The following is a 19,094-nucleotide window of genomic DNA, read 5'->3' as shown; positions in this document are numbered from 1 at the left end:
AAAATGTAGTGACAGATAAAACATAAATCAACATCCTTATCGTTCTGGCTTCCTTGCCTGCCAAATGGGGGTTTAGTTTATCAGCGACCTACAGGCCCACTGGCGGCCTTTACACTTACAGCTGGTCAGCGGGGTGGGACAGGGTGGAAGCTAAATGGCTGCTCTAAAACGCCTTGGTGTAAACAACCCGGGGAAGGACTTCCTTGAACTGCCAGTTACCTGAGTGCGATCCATCTCACTAAAGCGTCTGCCCCAAGAGGGGTAGTATCACCGGGAAAGAAAACAAATAAAAGACACCCAGCATGTCGCAGCGCAGGCACAGGCTGGGGAATGCTGTCCCCTGGAGGGGGTGAGGGATCCTCAGCAAGGTAAGCTCCTTATGGCATTGCTCAGGAAGGGGGCAAGTATTTTGGAAGAAAAGGGACTTCATCAGCCCAGCCTGCTTCCTCTGTTTTGTGACCAGAACATACAGCCTTTACACATATATGTATACATAATGCAGTGTCTGCTTTGACTCCCTGTGAGCCGCATCGTGGGAGCAATCCTTTCAAAGGCACCAGTAGCCCCCAAGGCTCAGAAGAGGAGAGTATCAAGGGCATATTTATCCCCCCTTGCAGGCCAGCAGGCTTCTTTCCCTGTGTTTTATGTAGGTTGCTCTATGTGTAGGGATCTTGAAAGTATTTGTCCCAATTCATTGGGTCACAGTTATGCTTGCACTAAGTTCAGCTCATAAAACAAAACCCTTTTAAACTGGGCCTTGCTCATGTAGAGGCCATGGGTTTGGACAGGAGAGCCCCCAGTTTTTGCTAGTTATGGGACTACGCTGACATAATCACCGTCATACAAACAGTTAGTGAAGATGAAATTAGCATTTAGATCAGTGATTTATTTCTCTCTTGAGATCTACTGCACCAAGTAATTTCTTAGAAGTTTAAAGTGAGGCAACTGCAATGGTGGGTTTATGTCACTATTAACAGAAGTGTCAAATGCAGGTAGGTTTGACGGACATTAGCACAAGACTTGTGGGGTTTTTTGTAACTAAAATTGAATTTACTTTTAAAGTGTCCATTTTCCCCTGTCCTTTAGGTATAGTGAGTCAAACTACAGCATTTCATTTAGACAGCAAACTACTCCATATTTCCTCGTGTTTTGAAAGCCCCATCTTCTGGCAACAACTCCGTGGAAAATAATGTGCTGATCACAAGCAAATCACAGGTGGGAAGTGAAGACACTGTTACACCCATACTGTTGTGCAAAAAAAAATGCAAATGTACACACTGAACAATGTTACATATGTTGGAGCCACGCCTTCTGGCAAAAAAATGTACATTTTATAATGAAAAGTTTGCTTCCTGATTCTTTTTTCACAAATAAACATTTTACAATCGCATTTCAAACACCTGGGATATAAAGAAAGATATTCTCTTCTTTGTGTACTTGTTTGTTTAGCAGGGTACTTTGACAAGGTTACCAAAGCAACAGCAACATACTTGCACCCATATTTAGCCAAGTCTTCTCAAAAGCTCACGCTGCACATGCTCAGAGTGTACATACAATAACTAGTTTGTCCCCAAGAAGTCTGTCAGAAGAGCATGTTTCAATCTAGAGCTACAAGGAGCTGAACAAGGAGTTTTTTGAAGCAACAGATAGCACGAGAGCAGTCTCTGGAAAGGACAGAGTCGAGACCAAAGCCCTTTCACTCTCAGTGCACCCCAGGCAGAGAGGCAATGGAGTAAAAGTAGTGGCCTGTACAGCCAGGACAAGTAGAAGGCATATTTGGAAATGCAGCAAGTTTATAGGAGTTGCAAAGTTGAGAGAGGGCAAGAAGGAGGGTGAGAAAGGAACTGAAGGCAGAAACCAAAGTTGAAGTAAAAGAAAAAGAGAAGGGCCAAAGTCAGAGTGTATGAAAGGATGAATGCAAGACACAAGTGGAGGTGGAGTGCCATTATAGAGATGCCAATGAAAGAAAAGAAAACAAAACAACAGAACCAGAACAGAAAGTTGGAAATGCTGATGAATGTTATACTTTAGCTAAACATTTCCAAACTACCTCTGCTATGAGCTGTGTATTGCACTTACAAAAATGACTGGCTTTCCTCTAGCTGCTGAAAATAGCCTTTAAAAGGCAAATCGCCTACTACTAGAGCTACCAATTGCTGTGTGGCCAACTGTTAGTTTGTTCAAACACAGCACAAACTAGGTTTGGAAAAAAAAAATCTGCCTATGATACCAAAAGTCGAATGTAAGACCCTGTTGTGTTCCAGGAGCTATGGATCACACATCTTGGAAGAGGCTGTGCTACTGGCCAGAAAATTTTCTTCCTAATGGAAGCCCAGCTAACCACAGGATCTGCTGCAGACCACAGACCAGCCAAACTCTACTAAAGACAGCCCACTAGGTTGGAATGCGACCACAGTTTGGAAACCACTGGCTCATGAAATAAACGAGATAATATTTCAACCTATACTGTCAAACATGCTTTTCTTGAAGGACTGTCAGGGCTGTGTAAGAAATAAGGTCATGTCTGTAGGATTGTCCCAGAAGCTCTGTGGAAATACAGTGAACTCTGTTCTTCCAGAAATCAGCACAAATGTAGACAACTGATAGAGAATGGTAATTTTGCATCTACAAAGCCTGCAAAGGTAATTCAGATGTTACCATCAGAACTCTGGAATTTTGCATCATCAAAACCTTCATTAAAAACTAAAATGTGCATCAGTGTATGATAGCCAGCACTGCAAACTATGATTTCACTTAACGCAGGAAAATGCCTCTCCAGATGTGTCAGAGCCAGGATCAGTACCAAGTTAATATTTACCATGCATCTAAGTATGAGAAATTAGTGACAAATATTTCAATATCATGAGTTTGAGCATTCATATGTGAACTTTTTGACATTAAAGTAAGGAAAAAAAAGGTTATTATAGAAAATGGAGACATTTCCTGACAAAGACAGAATTACACAATTTTGAAAGATAATATTTAACCTTTGGAAAGGCCAAAATTCTTTGGACTGACGCAGAAGTTATAAAGACAGATCTTGCCAAATGTAGAGTAATTTTTGAAGAATTACTCTTTTTCACAATGCTAATACAAAAATCCTTGGACATAAAACTGAGAACTCTGGAACAGGAAGGAGAAATGATAGATGCTTAAAAAAACAAGTCTATTTAGAAGCCATTTGTCTGAATTTTGTAATGTCCACTGACAATAACATATTTTCATCCTTGACTGTATTTTACAAGTTCATTTCTTCATGGACAGAAACCAGTATATTTAGCTTCTCAAAATATGTGTCTTAAAAGTGGATAGTGATTGCTTGCTTCTAAATTCTATAAAAGAAAGGAAAAGAAAAAGGACACTGAGAAATAATGCAAGTGTATACACATACAGCCACATGTATAAACCTGTTCATACACTTACATTGAAATTGTAACACAATTGTGAAGAAGTTGGATTAACAATGGAATTTCTCCTTTTCTGCAATATCCCACTTTTAGAATGAGGAATTCTATATATATTTGCTTCCACAGATGGCAAATATGTTTCCTCTGAAACAGCTTCCTATGTAGAGTTTCTGTTTATAGAAACATGGAACACAAATAATCCTCTTACTTAACTGAATGACTTCTTTTTGGTTTTGTTGCCGTTGAATGATTAAACCACAACAAAAGCTAAAGCACTACACAGTAGTAATGTGAAATCAAATTCTGCATTGTAAACTTCAAAAACTTGAGACTTTCTAGAGTGCTCGCATTCAGGACATATCAAGGAAAATTCCACACAAATGAAGAATGTCATAATAGCAAAGAAAAAAGGAGAGACACAGGGAGGTAGGAAACAGCAAATGCTGAGAATACAACGTCTGTAAAATGCACCAACAATTCCAAGCTTGCAATGGGCTGTCACTGTACACGCAATGAGGAAATTTCATTTAAAAGTTACAAAAATGACCTTGCTTTGAACCAAGTGAATGTGATTATTTCTGAACTGAATGGAAAGTAAAGAAGTTTGGATTAAATGTTTTACCACTGCCAATGTCCCAGAACTTTCTTTGGCTCTATATTCTCTTTTCCTATGTTTGTCAGCTGAATTTAATGTTCTCTTCTTTTTTGTCTCCTGGTCTCTTTGACCTTAATGTGACATTTTAGTTGGGTGATTAATTACTATTAAATGGCACTGCATTTATTAAATGGAGTCCTTGTCTGTGTAAGAGCACAGTCACAATGCAACGATTCAGTTTGATAAGCTTAAATATACACAGTTAGATGTGGTAATATCTAATTTGTCAAGGATCTTGTGGCTAGCTTTTCTGCCACACAGCTAGAGAGGAGATGTGATTGCACAAAAAGCTTAATATTCTGAGCCTACATGTTCTCAGTAAATTGATCTTCTCCATCATGTAATCTTATTTCAGAGTGTGCAGGAGACAGCAAAGTTCCACACAAGCCTAAGTTGCCTTAATAACAGGCCTGAGGGTTCCTGACCATAGAAATAAAAGCTATGTGACAAGATTTGTATGTCTCTTTTCAGCAGACAACAGCTGACTCGCCCTGCCAGAAGCTTTCTTTCTGGGTTAATTGAATAAAAAGAAGAACTAATGTCAGTAAAAGGATGAAAAGTTCATTGAAAAAGAAAAGATACATCTATAGGTTGGACACCTAAGTCAAAAAGAGATTGTGAATATTTAGCTTATTAAGTGAAACACCAGCACCTAACCTTGTAATCAGCCAGGTTATTATTCTGTCAGTTTTATTCTCCAAACACTGCTTTACTCTTTTCTTATCTAACAGTTGATTTGGAACTTTTTTTCAGACTATAATGAATCATCAAAGCAAAACTTCTTGCAAGTAAAAGGTTGGTTTTAACATCTGCTGGGAAAAAAAAATTCAGGCTGGACAAAATAAAAATGTGAGGGAGACTTTCACAAAAAGCTTGGGAGTTTTGAGTATTCATGAGAAAGACAGACAGCAGCTGGAGCTAGTTCCTGTTTCTTATATCAATTCTTTTCCCCTCTGGTTAAACACAGCTAGGCCAGCAAGAAGAATAACAGTAGTTTTTCTCAGGTTTCGCTCTCAGTCCTCACGTCTTCCACTTCCAAGACATTCATTCTTGCTCCTGCATCTGCAGAGTCAGTGCCTGTCTTTATAACTCTTTCTTACTACACAAAAAAAAAACAACTAGAAATCAAAATTAAAAGGTGAAACAGATCAGGTTATTATAAGAAATAAGAGGTCTTCAGTCTTATCTCAAACCTGCAAGTACTTTCCCACAGAAGAAAATTGCAAATGTTGTAAGAGAGAAATCACACCTCTCGTCTGAATTTAGGGGTTTACAGAGATCTCGTAGAGATATTGTGGAGTTGTGGGTAATGTTTGGGCATGCATCTTCAGACCTTCTCTAGATCTGAGATTAATACCTTCATATCAACCACAGTGGGAACCCAGATGCAGACCTTCTCCAGAGACACATTTGCATGTGCTCAGGGAACAGCTCCCACCTTTATGGGGAAAAGTGAATCACGAAACTATAATATGGAGGCATCCTCTTTGCATGATGAAGAGCCAAGCTGAACTCCATGCACAAGCAGATACTTGAACTTGCATGTTCTGCAGGTTGGCAGACACTGTTCCAGCTGGAGACACCAAAAGAACCCTGCCTTCAGGCCAAACATCCGTAGTGAAGTGAATCTAAATGAATCAAGAAAGACCATAATTCCTCTGACAGAATTATATTCTTGTCTTGAGTACTGATGGCAGTCTAAAAGGATTGCACAAGAAAAACATTCTTACAATTCTCATTAAGGATTAAGTCAACACATTCCCAGTTGCTCCTGCATAGGTTTGTTCATCTCCATCTTCCACTATCAGGAACAGGAAAAAAGGCATATTCATATTGTCCAGAATCTTATGGGCTCAGGATTACAGGCAGGAAGATGCACCAGGTGTGTGCTTTAGCAGACTCAAAATATAAGTCTCTTCAACATTCTTCATGCTAAACATATGTCGGGCACTTCTTCCAGGAAACTTTATAGAAATTATATCCAACTGCAAAAAATGTCCTTTTTTTACCTGAGGCATCAAGCCTGGGCATAGCATCTACTTCAAAAGCACTCAATTCTTACCTTCCTTGCAGAAATATATTTTTATTGGTCTAATTTGCTGGTTTTAGGAAACAAAACAAAGGCATTATGCAGTCTGTCCCCATGATCTTCAGAACAAATTTCTGGAAAACATAGAGTAACTTTGCAAATACAAATTGCTCTGCTTCTAGAGCCAATTTAATCTTACTTTATATGATTAATAAAAACTGGTTAATAGCAACACAATACATTACATGTTCATCTAAATGAAATGTCTTAATTTAGTGATCCAAAGGAAAATTTTACTTCAAGGAAGGAAGTATCAGAAATATTCTTCAAGATTTTACAAGTCACTAAATTCATTTTCAAACAATACCTAAACTTTTGTTTTGGCAGATGCTTAAATATTGTATTATCTCCACTAGAGCATTTATGGGATTTCAGACTATTGATAAAACATAAGTAGAGAATTTAACATCTGTGAAAGTGGTAATCAAAGGTTTACCTTATTCACTCAAAATATAGGAACAAGTTTCTGCTGTTCAAATCACAAGGCATATTACTTAGTAGAGATTAAACTAAAAGCACAATCTAACATACACTTCTTTCTGTATGAAAAGGAAAAAACCCCACAGATTCATTGTATAAGCTGCTGATCAGCGTGCTAATTTTCAAATTATGGCTTAATGATCTCTTCTGTGTAGGCAAGCAATCAGGATTTAACTGTAAAGAGTCTGTAAAATGGAGGAGTATAATATTATATAACAACACACAAGTAATGGTTTCAAATTACGAGCAAATCTGAGAAGGGGAAAAAAGTCTTCTCCCCTTTCTCCCAAACACATGCACAATTTCCTTTAGAAGAAAAAAAACCAAGAAAAATATATGTATTGCTTGCTCTTTCTCAAAGGTATATCAAATGCTGATTGATTCTAAATCATCTGAATTGTAATGTGACCATCAGAGCAAAACGTGGCCTTACAATGCTTTCCTGTAACTCAAAGGGCAGGACAAAAGTGACTGTGTTGAAAGAATTATAGCCAAGGACATAACTGTAATGAAGTATTATCACAGACATATAATATTATCAAAATATCAAACTCTACACATGTCAACAGTCACCCAACGTGATTAGAGGCAGATCTGGTTTTCAGTTTAGGTGAAAGTAGGCAGTTGTTTACGTTGGCAGATCACGGGGGAAAGGGAGGAAATGAAATGCCCCCATACAGGGTGCCATGGCCTCATGGCCTGTTTTGAGGACCCCGAGAGAAAGACAGGCAGGGACAGGAGCTGTGTGCCCCACCACCAGTAGATCAGCTCAGAGAGGGAGCAGAAGGTTAATGCTTCCCTGCCCACCGGTTCCTAGTAAATCTGCTCCCTCCCAATAAATCCCTGCTTTATTTCTCCAATCCTTCACATTTACCTCCGGGGGTGGGGCAGGAAGCAAAACAACCCCTCTGCCCACCACCACCTCCTGATTGGTAGTGGCTTCCCAGAGGCCACCGCCGATTCCTTTCAATCCTTTTCCCTGACATCTGCCACCAAACCAGAAAAGGTATGTGGCAGGTTCCCAAGCCTGGCGACCTGCTCCAAAATTTGTGTCTTCTCACAGAAGCTGCCATAGTGCTGCCAGGCTTTGCCTCAAGTTTTTTGGTTTTTTTTTTTTTTTTTTGGTCCTTTGCCCAGTGGCTTCTCCTTGCAAGGCTTTGCCTACAAGCCTGGGTGTTGATTCACCAAGCAAGCAGTATTAAATTGAAACACACCAACCATTAAGCATGGCTAAAGGTGAGCATCTGAAGGAAAGGCAGTGTCTGCTGTCAGATTAGAACCCTTTTGAACTGCAGCCTTATACAACTGTCCTCTATGCCTATTATTTATGAGGTGAACTGAGGATATGACAGCCTCGTCTGCTGATGTGACAGAAAAAGCACATTGTTCACTTTGAACCCTGCAGAAACGTGGAAAGCTTTCTTGCACTCCTTTCAGCATAGCCCCACTCCAAGAGCCATATTGACTTGTAATAGCTTCTGTTTATGCAGTGCAATGAGCTGAGGTCAGTGGGAAAGTGTCAGCTGCAGCGTATGACTTTGCTTTCACTGCATCATGGAACTTGGCACGGCCCCGCAGTGACAGATAACAAACTGCATTCTATAGCTTTCAAAACCCTCAAAGGATATGTGGCTGGGAAAGGCTTGCAAATGCCTTCTCTTGATTAATAGTCACAAAACTGAAGTGATCATAATTTAGTCCTAGCAAGGAGATGTACTTCTTTCCAGCAGCAAGAAAGACACAAAAGCCCACAAACCTACACAATATAAAGAAATTGTCTTTAAAGAAATTCACAGTCATCATGCCAGACACTAAATGAATTATTTCTCTCATTTCTTGTCTCACCACAGTTTCCTCCCACTTGGACACACATGTTAGGCATTCAGTTAACCTCAAGCATAGCTCTCCTGGCCCTATCACTGTATCTGCACTCCCCATCAGGAGGGTATGCTAGCCTACATTTTTGCAATGTAAAAAGAGTGACATCATTTTTTTTCTTAAAGTAGCTTGTCTGTAAGAACACTTCAGCTGTACGCAGCTCGGCTCAGTCCCAGAATATGCTTGTTCCTGTGCACTTTCCTGTCCTGTGCTCAGCACAGTGTTCAGAGCTGCTCTGGCTCACAGCTCTGTGCTATATACCCCGTTCTGAACCTCTCAGCTGCATTTGCTTCCCCATCTATAACTTTCATCGACCTCCTGCTCTTGCACTGCACTTCCTGGGAAGTGTTTTGTTCATGGACCCAGCAGAGGAATATGTTATGACAATGGAGTTTTAAGGAAAGCTTTTTGTTTTGTTGTGTCATGCACTTTATCCATCCCATTTTTTCATCTGGTGGTTTTCCTTTCTTGTTCTGGCACATATTTCATTGCTAAAGCTATTTCACAAGCAGCATTGGAAGTCAATCCTTTTTCAGATAACAATTTTTTCAGATGATCCACCTTCCTAAGTACTTCCAAGTCCGTCACAGAGTACTTTATTTGGCTACAGTCCTGCATTGTACACTGGAATATTTATAGAATAAGTCCCAGTGCCGTGATACTCTGAATGAATCACAGAATTTTATAATCTTTTTTTTACTTTCTTTCCAATCAGAAAATTCAGCTTGCGATACTAACACTGAACTTCACTGACTGCATAGAAACAGAAAGCTAAAAAAATTCATGTTACACAGGGCCTTCATTTGGCCTTCATTTCACTTTATTTCTTCAAGAAAAATTGAATTTTAATTTGATCACTTTTTTGATCTAATAAGTGGCTGTTTCAGATGCTTTAGACATTTTTGAGAATATGTCATGAAAATAAAAAAGGATTAATTTCTCCTTACAGAGCCTCTAGTCATTTTTCAGAATCCCATGCTACAAAGTGCCATCATTCTGATTTCACTGAAAGAATTTCACCTGCATTTCACAGCCTTCCCCATTTATTGTTTGGTCTCCTTTTCTTAACTGAACTGCCTTGAATATTGGGTTAACAAGCCTCAGTGAAATTTCTCTTCTTTCCTGTATCCTGATAATATATACAAGTAACATGTGGCTTAAGGTCTAGAAAAAGTTTTTAATTAAAACCAAGTGCTAGAATTATACTGTCTTAGGGTTTCCTCATGTTTCCTGACTTTTTTGTATCTAGTTCACAGCAAAAAAATTTGTTCAGAGCACAAACTTTATTGTTACTGGTATCTTGTAAATAACTTCATACACAAACTATTTGTTTTGCTGCTTATTGCAAGAGCATTATTATGAATGTGGAGTTTTAGGATATTAACTGTAGGAATGGGAAATGTTTATACCTTTAAAGATACCTCTGATTATGAAATTACTGTTGAATTACAGTAAAATAAAAACTATGTTCATTGCCTTTTTACCTCTTTCACAACATGGATTTTGTTTTAAACAGGAAAACACGGCAAAATCCTGAAAGTACGTTATGTAATCTAATGTGCTATATTTGCCTTCTGATAACCTTCACCAACATCTAAAAGTAGTCATTTGACTTTTAATGACAGCCACTGCTCATGTTATATCTACAAATTTCCTTCTTGAAAGAGCTGGTTCTCTTACCATTGAGATACCACCGCTTCTGCATTTGCAAGGGCAGAGGGGGTGCAGTTGGCCTGGGTTCAGCTCTTACATAGCGTCTGCAAGGATTTAAACACATCAAAGTGTCAGCTAGATCCAATGAGCCAGAATCCATTTCAGAGTAACTGAAAGTTTGATTTCCATTTGCCCAAGGTCTCTATTTATTTTAACTTCGCTAAAATTTCCTCGACATTATAAAATTCATTACAGTCTTGGTATCTCTCCCTCTTTTCACCCTCTTAATGACAGCAAACTCTGAAATGTTTCTTGCAAAAATCTCAACCCTAAATACCTGGGTTTTGCAACAAAACAGGGGCACCATATACTATGGAAGTTCCAGATTTTCCATGTTCAAATGGATACAGTTTTTTCTTCAACTTTTGGTCATAATAGGAAAACCAGGAGGAATACCTCTCAGGGAAGCCTTTGAACCAATTAAAAAACAAATCACATTTACTTTGAAGTGATTTAAGAAAACCTTAATTGTACTTTTTTGATCCTGCCATATATTTCAAGGCCTATGACATCACCTGAAAAGCTTTCTTTCATTAATAATCTCATCTCATTTTTTGAGATAGGATTTACATCTGCCCAGATTTAGAGAACACAAGGTTAATACAGACTCTGTGTCTATTATTTTCTACCAGAAAAGTATGTAAAGGCCAATGGATTATTTTAGTGGCACCTCGGCATTCCTATCACACTGCTCAGATCCTGGTCTTGTCTCCTTCATCCATTGCTTCCTATACTTACTCTATTGCTGCCTTTTTAAGTGCACATACACCCAAAAGGATGCTTCTGCAAAATCCTTTGAAAGTCAAACTAAACTCTTTTGATTGCTGTGAAAAAGAGAGAAAAGACCTTTATTCAATTATGCTTATTTTAGGGAGTCTATAGAAACAGACTCTCATAATTAGGGGATTGGCTGAAGGCTGGCTCCTGGGTGAAATCTGAAATTGTCTCTCTTAATCTCAATTAGCAACAATTAGTAACAATAATCTCAATTAGTAACAATTTTAGCAGTCCGCTTAACAAGTATAATATTCAGGAGGACATGTGTTTGTATTTATTTTGAAAATAGTTATCTATATTTCAATATCAAAATATATGCTTTGCCTGTATTCAAGATCCCTGAGACTCACAAGACCAAACCTTCCTGTCTTCTTCAGCCCTCTCAGCAGGAGAGGTTTTAGAAATACTACATCAGTCATTCAAATTCTAAATTTTTGTATATAAATTCATACACAAGAACAGAAGGTATGATAAACAGTGCCCAAAATCCACCAACTAATTAATCAGTCCTTCCCCACCTAAAAAAAAATTGGAAAATAACTCATAAAAACCACAAAAAACCCCAAGAATGAGAAAAACAGTAAAAAGTCTGCATCTACACCAAAGGTCTGCTCTTATTCCAGAAGGCTGAAAACTATGCTTTTTACACTGGCTTGATAATATTTACAGGCCATCCTCAATTCTGTCCCATTCAAATCATAAAGACTCTAACAAGTCCTTTCATGTGTCATCAGGGCATAGAAAAATATGTTCAAAAATAAAAATTGCCTCTGAAAAAACTACCTTCTTCTCTACCACACTCTTCAATGCCAAGGATGTATCCATAATAGGAATTTTGGAAGCCCAAAAGCCCAAATTTTAATTTATCTAATGGAAAATAATGATAAAAAATTGAATTATTTAGCTTCTTTAGTCTGTGTCTTTTCTTTGCCCTTTAAAACTCTCTTCAGAAAAAAAATCAAAAACCTTGCTACTCATACAGTAGACAGTGTCCCTTCTACGTCTGCTTCTAATAACACAAAAAAATATTATTCTCTCCAACAAGCTGTGCTAAGAATCTTTTGGGAAGTAATGACATCTTTGCATTATTAACAGCTGATTCAATCTGACTTGCTGTAGTAACAGCTTTTACCAGTGTGAGATTAGGTTCAACTAACAGGCTTACAAATTTCAGCATGTCTTTATCTAGAAGGGTATTGTAACACAGCGTCCTTCTCTGCCCAAGAAAAGTAGCCAAACAGAAACTGTGCCTGCCTCGTATCATCAATCATGAGCAAGCAATTCTCAACTACAATTCTCTCATCCCCCTTTTTAAGGAATTATTTTTGAATCCCAAAGGGAAAGACTAAAATAAGAGGGCAAACACTTGCATGATTCTTCCCCATTTTATTCTTTGCTATTTCTTCAAATTTCTTGAAGCATCTCTCCCTGCCTCTTGCTGAAGAATCTGTTTCTCACTGACTTCCTTGCAGTGTATTTTTCAATCTTCTCCAAAGTTGTTCCATTTTTCCTTTGAGAATATATATTTTTTATCCATAATTCCGCACACTTTTAATTTCCCACCCATGCTAAAAGAATGCCTATAATACTGTTGAGCAGATATTAGGACTTCTTTCGTAGATTTCTAACACCACAAGGGGCAGGACTGGAAGAGTGACATTTTGACCTCTCGTTTACTGCCAGATGAGCTATTGGGTGTTCAGGATACATTGGTTCTCCTTTTCCTGTCAGAGCAGACCATTCTTTTGCAGGTATTATCTCATCAGTCTTTCAGACAAGTGCGCACACTAAGCTGGTCTGGTTCATGAGTAATCATTTGTTTTCCAATTTTGTTCATCTTCTTCATTAAATGAGTTTAGATAATACAAAAACTGAGAGTTTGAGGGCAAGGAGGATTGAAGCACTTGAGTCCACAAAAGGTTGCTGATACTATACAAAATAAGGAGAACCTCTAAAGAAGATTTAGGACACAATTTGAAAGAAACAGAAATAAAAGTAGCAGAAAAGTAGAAACTTGAAATAATGAGAGCTTTTCAAGCTGTATTTTTTTACTCTAACCCTTATTGGTTTATTACTGATACTTTATTTAAACTTAGATGCATATAAAATTTGTAATTTTATTTTCTTTCCTTTAAGGTGAATTTTAGAAAAAATAATAAGGGTGCCTGCCTTAAAGCAAGAAAACAATTTCCTGAAAAGTTAAAGACAAGGAAGTATGCCTCAGACAAGATGCTAGTATAGGATGAGTACTAAATTGATTTTTAAAAAAGTCACAAAATTAGTCTGTTCCTCCGAGAGTCTGATCAGGATACAAATTATGGTTGGCAAGACAAAAAGGAGCATCTGCTGAGCAGCTAAGTCAAAATCAGCCAAGATAGATTCAGACCAACAACATAAAATTAAAAAGGTTTCCATCACTCCCCAAATCTCAGCCACCACCTACATTTGCCTATTTTTTGGTTCTGTTTGTAGCTGATACATTTATCTCACCTTTGAAATACTAAGAGATTTTTGGTTTTAAAAAGCAGAAAGTGACAGGAAAGTTCCCGGGACATAGTACCTTTTTCCTCATTTTCAGATTATTTTAACAACCAAGATTATTATGAAGAATGTTTTTGGTTTTGCTCTGCAGTATTGATAAACAATTAGCCATGTGTACACCACAGGAAAATACATGGAAATATTGAAAAGTTGTTTAAAAGATCAGGACAGATTATACTCCAGAATAATAATTAGACTTTTCACATTCCCCAGCATAATCAGAAAATTATTATGACCATGTTTCAGGTTTCACAGTAAAGCCCTTTTTTAGGGGAAATGAATTATTGCAGGCCTAAGAGCTATGTGGCTGCTGAAAGACTACCAACTTATGATGGTCCTTCCATTCAGATGAGTGCTATCAAAACCATGGTAAAACCTTAATATTGAGCTGTAAAACTCAAGGGAAAATATATTCACATGAAGCGATTATCTCTTATGTTTCTGGACATTCTAAAGATACATTTCGTTTTCCTAATAATACTTGCCTTCTTTTGGATATGATATTTTAGAAGAACAGCTTGCACTTATAATCAGCACAATTTATCACCTATCCCCAAAGTACCCTGCCGTTGAAATGCCTGACATATATATTAGGTGTTGTGGATTTAGCAAAAATTGAATTATAAATTGCCTTGCCAGCTTTTGCCTCTGGAAATAATGAAAAAGTGAGCTAAAGTAATGTTCTCCTGAAGGATTTATTTTTAGTAGCAATGGAGAAAGAAACAACAAACATGGATTGACCAGACTTTATCATTTTTAGGACTGAATATCTTTGTCTAAAGAAAAGTTTTCATTCTTTTTCTTTAAAAAAAAAAAAAAAAAAAAAAAAAAAGACTGTGCTGAGATTGCTTGAATGTCCCTGAAAATAACCCATTGAGAAAGGAAGAAAAAAATAAATAAAACCCAAACAAACATTGATTTGTATTCAGTAAGCCCATATGAGAATTTCAAGGTCTCCTGACCAAATGAAGTCAAGTTAAATGTCATCCAAAATACTTTCTTTTCTCTTCTCTTTTCTGTTAAGTGCTGTTTCTCAATGAATTAAATTATTTGCAATGGCCTTTTAGAGTTTAACATTATCCAATTTCCCAAAATAATAGTGCCTTTAATAAGTTATCTAAATTGGCATAGTGATGTAAAATCCATTTCTAGCAATATTTCAGCATCAAATGTGCATAGTTAGCTTAAATTATTATAAAGACAGTCATACAGTAAGATTTAGTTCAATTTTAAACCAACATCTTAGCAATTCCTTCTGAAGCCTCTGCTGTCTCTTAACAAGTTCCTGCCCAAAGGAAAAAAGCAACTAATATTCATCTACAGTTACATAATTTAAGGAAAAAATAATCTGTATGAGCACACACACAAATATAAAGCCTGTACTCTCTATTTCAGTGAATCTGAGAATAAGCTTTATCAAGCTAAGTTGAAATTTTAACTCAGTTCATATAATTTTTAAATAACTTGTGTTTTTCACCATCTTATTAGACATTTCTGATGTTTCAACATGAATGCAAAATCTTTGTTCCTTCACCTTCGTAAGATTAAATGACACCCAACATTTTGGATGCAAGCATTTTTTATACAAGCGATACAGGAAGACAAAGCCACAGAGCTGTGGATGGTGGGGGTGGAGATGCATCTGTGCAAGGATTTTAAAAGTAAATACTTATCAGTCAAATATTGTCTTTTCTTTAATTGAATATCCAATTACTAAATGAGCTGATCATAGAGTGCCAATGTCTCTTTGGGCAAAAACTGTGCAAATTGTCTTCATATTTGATGTATTCTACAGTATGATTTTCAAATTATAATCACATGAAATTCACTCAGCAGCTCGACTGCACAGGTTAAGAAAACAAAAATGTCTCAAAATGTAACTGTCTTTACCATGTTGATAGGAGTGCAGGCAAATGGATGAATTTGTGCCTAGATCTGGTTCAGCATATAAATTATATAAATTTCACTCAGTTCACCCCACAAAGTGACTGCTATTCCTTGGGAAATGATGTAAAGATACTACCAAAACAAAAGGAAGCAGAGCTGTAACTTCTGAGAAGGTAGATCCGTAGCAAACACAATGAGTGGGATCCTTAACTATCAAGTGAGAAGGCAACAATGTCCAACACTTTGAAGGAGCAAGTGAATAAATTTAGTGAAATAAAAACTAAACACATTAGGGAGCGGTGTAAAAGAAGGTCTTTATCATGAAATAAACTCTTCATGGAAGGCAGGGAATAAGTGTACAAGAGACTCACAAAAACACTTGCAGAAGCGCACAAGTCTGAAGAAGTGCACAATTATTGCATAAGTCTCATCCTTTTCAAAATTGTAACTAGTAACAGGATTTGGGGGGTGGGGGGTGGAACTAAAACACATGCACACAAAAGGTCAAAACAAACAAACAAACAATCAATTTAAAGGAAGAACACAAAGTAGGAGAAAGGGTGAGTTTTTTAGTAGCTGTATTTCTATTTTGTTACATCCTTGTTAGAGGGTAAGCTTTTAACATCTTGCCATTTATTTTCTCTTTTATATGGCTATTTACTTGGTTTCGTTGGTCACTGTAGACCAAGGAAAAGTCAAGGAAAGAATTTAAAAATATTTGCAAGAGGTCATAGTTTACTTGCATTTTATAAAACACATATATAAAGGTTTACAAGTCAAGAAACATGCTGAAGAAATGTGTTGTCATCATATAACCACAAAGTATCCTGCAGATTAATCCTATGGTGGCCCCGCATGACACCTGTAGTATATGTGGGCATTAGGTCAAAATATTAGCTGGAGCTAATGATGGGCCCATTATAACCCTCCTTAGTGCTCATTACTTAGGGGACCTTTTGAAGGTGCTCTGTATCATTCTCTGGCTGACAGGCCAGTCAGTGAAGGTTAGCTACTCCCTCTGAAGTCCTGTTTCTCTGTTGCAGCTAACAACTGCTTGGGGTCATGGAAGGCACACATGGATTCTTCACCCAAATGACACAAGTCGTATAGGAAATAATTAACATCTGCATGTGGTACAAAGATTTCGAAGGAAAATAAATTTACTGGTTTTCGAGGTTAATTTTTTTTTTCTGAATTGGGCATTATCAGCACAACAATGAATCAACATCGTTAGCTTTGCACTCACACTGGGGACAGCATGAGTGTGCATGATGTGCTCAGAAGCCCAGTGGAAGAATTCTACACAGATGTGCATGGTGAAGGCGAGGGGTTAAAATAATATTCCCCAAATCATAGATTAGAATATTGATGAACAATGCCCAATAGCCCTGATGCTTCAGGGTATCTTTACCTTAGATTGGTTTTCCACGTCCTTTTAAGCCTCCATTGCAACATCCTACAGTTCATTTTCATTCTGCTTTTCAGCTTTAATAATCTACATCTGATCAACAGTCACCTTGGTTTACTGTAAGCATTCCTGTTCAGTTTAACGAACGCATAACATGGAGGAATAATTGTGCATTGTGCTTTTCCAACTTACTTTCTATTTCTTGCATATCTTATTACCTAAAAAATAATAAATAAGACTCGAAATTTTCTTTCTTATCTTCCTGCCCCTGTAATGTTTCTAATGTCAAAAATCCCCAACATATGCAAGGCCATTGGCCTGTTAGTTCAGACTTTTTACTCCCTAGTTTTGAATATGACCTTGCCTTTCCCCAGCTTACATAACTATTACTATCATATGTCAAAACTAATTTTAAAACTGTCATATTTACTTTCCTTTAGACCTTGTTTTCACACTGATGTTTCACTCAGATTTCTGAGTGATTATTTAGTGAATTTGCATATTTATTCCATTAACTTCTTTCGATCTTTTGCAAAATACAGAGATAAAATTATATTTACTTGCAATAGATGCTTTCCCTCCATAAATAAAAGACAATTTGGTGAAATTTATGCTTGTATATTTTCCTCCAGGAAAAAAAAAATTATTAGCACGTGCATCTTTTTTCCTGGCTAACACCTACAAGCAGACAGCAAGAGACATAAGGCTGCTGAATAAGACACAGTGTAGCTGTGAACAAGAAAGCATGAATAATAGTGCTGTGGAAATATTGTACCTCAAAACCTGAATCTGTTCCAGCAAAAAAAAAAAAAAAATGCATCACAAACTATGGAGCTGAAGATAACCATATGGAACTGCAGCATGCTCAACTATTTCTCAAAATGCAGATTTACAGATTTCTCAAAAATGTTAATTGAAATCTCCAAAACAGTAATCTTTTTATGTGTGCTTGAGCACAAAGTGAGTTCTGAAAATATAAAAGCAGTACACAAAGAAAAAAAAGAAAAAGAAAAAGAAAAAGAAAAAGAAAAAGAAAAAGAAAAAGAAAAAGAAAAAGAAAAAGAAAAAGAAAAAGAAAAAAAAGAAAAAGAAAAAGAAAAAGAAAAAGAAAATCAAAAGACCTTTGAAAGTTTGAAGTTGTTATCTGCCCAGTTTTAGTACAATTTAACACATGACATCAAGGAAGACACTAATTTGATTCATGAAGTATTCAGGTAGCTCCAACAGAAAAAAGTCAACAAAATTTAACAAAGTTTAAAACTCTGGAGTTTAGGTACATTTATTTTTCAAGAAAAATTAAAAAAGAAAAACAAAACTAAAGGAAAGAAACATCCCCCAGTGTATCAACAATAAAATGAAAGTCATTCTGTCATAAAACAGTCCACCATTAAAAGCTCTGTGTTGTGTTCTGGAGAAATGAAGTATTCCTTGAATATAGATCAGTAGCAAAGAAAAGTGTAAGAAATCACCTATTTTCTGAAAAGCAAGAGGAAATTCCCCCAAAATAACAGTGCTTCAGTCAGAGAATTCTGGGTGTCATTTGCAGCACTAAAGCTGAGGTCTTGGAACAGCTCTCACATCCTCTGCATCTGACCAGACTCTGGGGATTGGTAGGCAGCTGAGGGAAACCATTTCTGATGGGACAATGAGACCCAAGTTTGTTTATATTACAGGTCTGGGGCTACAGAAATATTGATGGACAGCTAAGAATCAAACCCAAGCCACCACAGTTGCTAGGTTAAGTAAATGAGATTAAAAAGGTCAATATGAAGAAGTAAACTGAAGTATCAAAAGACCAAAATTCTAATAGCCAAAGCTTCAACAATATTGTGCAAAAGCTACAAAAAATTGTCAGTGTGCCTTGTTACCACCACAGAATCCACTGCAAAGCTGCAACAAAACAACTTGTATGTTAATTTTTTTCACTGTATTACACACTTTCCTTGCCCCAGTGTCCCAGAATCCCCCTCACTTGCATTATTTTCAATACAGTAAAGTGTGGTAGTGGAGAAACATTACAGGCAGTTCTTCTGGATTTCAAAACAATTTGAAAACTAATTTATTCCTCACCCTAGCCAAGCAGTCTCCAAAAAAGGAAATAATCTGCTTCTAACCTGAGATGACATTTGGCAAGTTTCAGAGCAAATATTCATGACAAAGTCATAAGCCTTTGTTAACAGAGACTTCCACTGGAAATGCTGACAGGTCCTTAAGCACAGTGGTGTGAACAGCACCTCTGTAATAAGCAGTAATTTAAAG

General features: G+C 37.1%; 1 long non-coding RNA gene across 1 annotated transcript; it reads left to right on the top strand.

The window, feature by feature from the left end:
* Nucleotides 1-117: 117 nt before the first annotated feature.
* Nucleotides 118-2,460, top strand: LOC121360309. The gene is made up of 3 exons (XR_005956184.1): nt 118-368; nt 1,087-1,215; nt 2,265-2,460. It is a non-coding gene; the product is annotated as an uncharacterized LOC121360309 (long non-coding RNA).
* The last annotated feature ends 16,634 nt before the right edge of the window (nt 2,461-19,094 follow it).

The sequence above is a fragment of the Pyrgilauda ruficollis genome, unplaced genomic scaffold (genome assembly GCF_017590135.1).
Source record: "Pyrgilauda ruficollis isolate IOZ18807 unplaced genomic scaffold, ASM1759013v1 scaffold5, whole genome shotgun sequence".
In the NCBI taxonomy this organism is placed as follows: Eukaryota; Metazoa; Chordata; class Aves; order Passeriformes; family Passeridae; genus Pyrgilauda; species Pyrgilauda ruficollis.
The sequence above is the reverse complement of the archived record's forward strand: the minus strand, read 5'-3'. Positions and strand labels throughout refer to the sequence as shown.